This window comes from Sciurus carolinensis, chromosome 5 (assembly GCF_902686445.1).
Source record: "Sciurus carolinensis chromosome 5, mSciCar1.2, whole genome shotgun sequence".
Lineage (NCBI taxonomy): Eukaryota > Metazoa > Chordata > Mammalia > Rodentia > Sciuridae > Sciurus > Sciurus carolinensis.
Window position 1 is genome coordinate 21,051,993 of NC_062217.1, and position 6,000 is coordinate 21,057,992.

Below are 6,000 nucleotides of genomic sequence, written 5' to 3' on the forward strand. Positions count from 1 at the left end.
ACTATTCCTTTAGGCTAGCTCCTCCCGTTGCTGATTTGCATCATTGTTTTTCATCTCTTCCTCATGGAATATTTTGCTGAGAATGTTCTGTAAAGCCGGCTTTATTTTGTAAATTCCTTTATCTTTTGTTTATCATGGAAGGATCTTATTTCATCGTCCAATCTGAAGGTAAGTTTTGCTGGGTATAAGATTTTTGGTTGGCATCCATTTTCTTTCAGGGCTTGGTAAATGTTGTTCCAGGCTCTTCTAGCTTTTAGGGTCTGGATTGAAAAATCTGCTGATATTCTTATTGGTTTCCCCCTGAATGTAATTTGATTCTTTTCTCTCGCGGCCTTTAAAATTCTGTCTTTATTTTGCATGTTAGGTATTTTCATAATAATGTTCCTTGGTGTGGGTCTGTTGTAATTTTGTATATTTGGAGTTCTATAAGCGTCTTGTACCTGGTTTTCCATTTCATTCTTCAGATTTGGGAAATTTTCTGAAATTCTTTAATTGAATAGATTGTTCGTTCCTTTAGTTTGTTTCTCTAAGCCTTCCTCAATCCCAATAATTCTTAAATTTGGCCTTTTCATGATATCCCATAATTCTTTTAGATTCTGTTCATGATTTCTTAACATCTTCTCTGTTTGGTTAACTTTATTTTCAAGATTAAATATTTTGTCTTCAATGTCTGAAGTTCTGTCTTCCAGGTGTTCTACCCTATTGGTTATGCTTTCTATGGAGTTTTAACTTGGTTTATTGTTTCCTTTATTTCAAGGATTTCTGTTTGTTTTTTTTTTTTTTTTTTTTTTTTTCCAGTATCTCTAACTCTTTATTGAAATTATCTCTTGCTTCCTATATTTGCTCTTTTAACTGTTGCTTGGTGCGATTATTTAATGCCTGCATTTGCTCTTTCATCTCCTCCCTCAATGCCTGCATTTGCTCTTTCATCTCTTCGTTTGCTTCCCTGATTATTTTAATTATGTACATTCTGAACTCCCTTTCTGACGTTTCTTCTGCTGTGCTGTCATTGGGTTTATTGATATAGTATCTAGATTTGTTTGGGACATTTTCTTCCCTTGTTTTTTCATATTGTTCAGTTGAGATATTGCAGATTTCTTCTATTGGCTCATAGTGTCCCTGTAGATTTGCAGTATATCAATTCCCAGCCTTCTGTAGCCTGAAGTCTTGGAGGAACTTGATAATGCAGTGCTTCTGAAGAAAGCTGCCCCTAGCCCGCTACCGGTTCCAGGGCTTGGAGTTGGCTCTGTGCAGAAAGGCTCTCACTGGGGGGGCCTTCTCCGAGAAGCTGGCTGTGTGGAAGGAGCCTGCTGCCGGAGGGAGCAGGGCTACCTGGGGAAGACTCTAGCTACCCTGCCCTGCTCTGAGAAGCCACCCCTGTCCGGGCCTGCCGCTCGGGCCGAGCTTCATCTGGTGGGGGTGACTCACCCCATCCAAATCTCTCAATGCCTCCCCTTCTTGAATCCTGGGTTCTGGAGCGACTGGAGATGCAGTCACCCTCTAGTCTGCCATCTTGGATCGCCTACTTAATTATTTTATAGTGTAAGAACAGGCATCATATAGATTCTACTCTTTAAAATTTGATAAAGTGTATTTTAAGATTCAGAATGTAGCCTATGTAGGCTAATGATCCTTGTGAGTTTGAGAAGGATTTGTAGTCTTTGGTTTGGGGATAAGGTAGTATATAGCTGTCAGTTATATCCAGTTGGTTAATGATTTCAACTACATCCTTGCTGATTTTCTGCCGGCTGGATTTGACCATTTGTGATAGAAGGGTGTCAAAATCTCCATCTATAATAGTAAATTCTTCTATTTCTTCCTACATTTCCATCAATTTTTGATGCAAGCATGTCGATGTTCTTTGGCAGACTAAGGTTTGTCTGTCTTTGAGAAGATTCCTTTATAACCATGTCCTTCTTTAAGTTCAACAGTCTAATCACAAATTCCCCTGTTTATTTCCCCTCAGTAAGACTACTTTTCTCTTTTCCTCTTGAAGGATATTTTATCAAGACTCATAATTCTAATTTATCTCTCAACACTTTAATTTCTACTTTCTTGATACTAATTCTACTTCTAATCATAAACAGTATTCAGTGAATTGCAGTGACATTTTTAAAATTATTTTTAGATATTATTTTCTAGGAAATACAGTTTTGTGAGAAGGTTCTAATAACATTTTGTACATATTGTTAATGGGTTTTATTGCTGAATAATGTAATTTTAAAATAAGTATCAGAATAAGTTAATGTTTTACAAATATTATAGGTCTAAAGTTGAATGAGAATGTGTCTATGATTGTCCAGAATAAAGGGAGTAATGAATCACACTAATTAAATTTATTAGACATTTTCCATTTACATTGTTTCATTTTATCCTCACAACAGCACTGGAAGGAGGATGTATTTATTATCTTCATTTAACAGCTCACCAGTTTCTATAAGGTTGTTTTTCTATAGTCACAGTGACTTGGATGTCAGGATTAAAATCTCAGTCAACTGGCTCTATATCGTGCTGAGAAAGGTCAAGGAAAGGTAAAAGTAACATTTATGGGAGACTTGCGAATGGCAAGGGCAGGAACACAGAATGTCAAGTTAATGGACACTTTTGCAAGCGAAGTGCTAAAAATTGGTCCTGACCTGTCCAGCATGGTCATTTGTAGAGCACTGTACCAACTTCAGTTCAAGTCCTAAAACTATCACTATGACCTTAACATGATGTTTTTCCCTTGGCAATAGCTTCTATATCTACAAAATTGAGTTTGATCAATATGCTACTGTAAATCAGTCTCCACTTTATGTTTTCATTTTGTAATGAATCTGTTTTGTAATAAAGTAAATTTTAATAATATAGGGAATATATCTATTCCTTTAGTTGATAAAGGTGCATAGTAAGTAGAATTTGAAGATCATCAATATCCCTCAGTGCCCACCTCCGTTTCACAGATCCTAATCCCCATGTGGGGTGTGTGTATATATATATATGCAATATACATACCACTTTAAATGCCAAAATATCTTATTTTTAGCCCATGAGACCAGAACATGTCAGTACCATCTGTGAACAGATGCTTGAAATGAACTAATTTTGATCATCAGGTAGCATTTTTGTAGGCTTAAGTTCCAGAATCCAAACAACATTACATACCAACCATTTTAAAGAAATCAGAACACAGAATTCTCAAAATCAAATATTTTCTATTCCTCAGATTTTCTTACTTGTATAAAACATCTTTAAAAAGTTTCCAAACCTAAAACACACAACTATGTTTTTTCTAATTCCTAATCCTAAAGTGCTTCATGCACTTTACTCCTACCTCATGGAATTTTGATTCTGTTCAACACGTACTACATTAAAACTATTGTCATTGTTTTATAGGCAACTTCTTTACTCTATTAAAGTGAAAACATTATTTGAAATTGTATCATTTGTTTTCTAACATGTAAGTTTACTCACTATGTTTTTATTTATTTATTTAGTTTTTATAGTTAGTACCCTTGAGCTTTTACCTTAACATTAGTAACTCTGTCTCAACCATAAATAAGGGTTTCCTTTTCTGTTCATCTTTTGCATTTTGATTTTTTCAGGTATTTTTTCCTAGGCTCTATATGCTTCCTACTTCCCAATAACGACCATAAACTCTATCAACCCAGTCTCTCTCTCTCTCTCTCTCTCTCTCTCTCTCTCTCTCTCTCTCTCTCTCTCTCTTTCTCTCTTACATACACACACACACACACACACACACACTGACCTTTGCTCTCCTGAAATGAAAGATAAAATGTTCAGAACAAGCAAATCTTTAAGGATGAAAAGTAGATCAATGGTTGTCAGGAATGGAGTGAGGGGGTAACTGGAAAGTATGAGTTTTCTTTTTAGAAAAATGAAAACACTTCAGCATTAGAGAATGACATTGACACACTGTATTGTGAATTTCTAGAAAGAAAACATTGAAGGGCATGCTTTCAAGTGATTCAAGTGGTATTAATTTCATTTAAATAGTTTATCTAAAACAATAGTTTATCAACTTTTAATTTATTTATTTATTTGGCACTGGGGATTGAACCCAGGGGTGCTCAGCTCCTGAGCCACATCCCAAGCCCTTTGGTAAAAAAAAATTTTATTTAGAGATAGGGTCTCTCTAAGCTGCTTAGGGCCTCACTAAGTTACTGAGGCTGGCTTTGAACTTACAAACCTCCTGATTTTGCCTCCAGAGCTGCTAGGATTATGGATATGAGCCTCTTTAAATTTATATACACAGAGAAAGAGAAAAAAACAGAGAGAACAGAGAGAGAAAACTGGGCAATGTGTTTGCTGGGTCAGGAAGATCCTTGAGAACATGATTGACTGACAATATGATGCACAACAACAACACTATCATGAAAAGCTGGGGAAAATGTGACTGTATTGTGTAAAGCAGAATTTTAATAATATTGTTCTGTGCAGGAACATGGAAAATAAAGCTTATGGATAATGAACTTGTCAGTGTGCCTAAAGATGTCTAAAGAACCTGTTGCATGTGCTGATTGATGGGGTTTGGGCTCTCTCTAATGTAGCATATGAAAAAAGAGAAAGAAAATTAGAAGAAAGTGCAATTTTTAGAAGAATTTAGAAATATTCAGGACACCAAACTATCTTTCCAGTCAGTAAATGATTTTTTTAAAGTATCTTTTTAAAAAAGGTGACACCTGGAGATGCTGCCAGGAAGAGCAGTGGTCTCATATCAAGAAACCAAATGTCCTTGTTTTTTCTTTTTATATCTTATCACAGTTTAAAGTGTTACTTCATAGATATTCCTAGTGAAAACAATAAACTTCAGAGAATCTTATCGCATGCTTCTTCAATCTTTTTATTGGGCATGGAATCTTCCAGCAAACTTGAAGGGATTTTCCAGCAACATAAAGTTGACTTTCAGTTTTTATTCTAGAAGGGCCTTTGCTAAAGAGGTATGTAGATGCTTTTATTTAATTGAGTAAACACTGATTTGATACACAAAATAACCCCTACAGTTTTTAAATTTTACCTGTTAAAAATAGGCAAGTAAAATGAAATGGAGCACATCATACCCAACTTAACACAGGCATCTAGCAGGATGAGAAAGCTCCTCAAGTGCAAATATGGAACATTCTAATTGGAAAGGAAGAATGATTCAAAGGACAGATCCAAGGATAAGAAAAACCACTAACAGGAAGCAGGGCATTGGTGAAATATCACAATTGTTGTGAAACAGTGTCTACTCCATTCTTTGAATACAGGTTTTGGTTGTAGTCTTCCTGTTCCTTTTTCAGCATTACATGTTCCATATCCTTGAGTTTAACAGTCTGCACTCAAAGAAACACACCTGAGATGCTGAACCCAGAGATACAATCTATACTTTGACCTGATTTAAATGAGAGATTCCTAAAGTTTTAAATAACGGCATGAATGAAGGAAAGGACAGGAGAGGGTATATTTTTTGTATGGAAATGAATAATTGAGAGGATGAGGTAAACTGTGAGGCTATTTTTTAAAAATAGATACCCAAAATTCAAATGATAGGAAGTGTCTGCTCATTTTCATTTAGAGTACTTTATCTTGGGATACTCCAGAGTGCAGTTCAGCAGAAGACTTTGCTCAGTTGAGTTCATGCACAGATTGTAAGCAATAAAATAGTTGTTTTACAGCACCACGTTTGGGGAGGTTTTTATGCAGCAGTAAATCACTTAAATATCTACCACAGTAGAATGCATAAACAAACTCTCTCTTAGTCATTCAATGAAATATGAAGAGAGTAAATATAACCATGTGTAACAATATGGAAGAGAATCATGACCACGATGTTGAACAAAATAAACCAGACACACACAAAAATTACATACTGTTTTATTCCTTTAATATATTATTCTACACTAGACAAAACTAATCTAATATGTGAGAACTCAGAATATTGATTATTCTTGGGAAGAAACTGTGACTGGAAGGGGGACCAGAGGGGTTCTGGGGTCCTGGCAAGGTGGCAGTATTCTG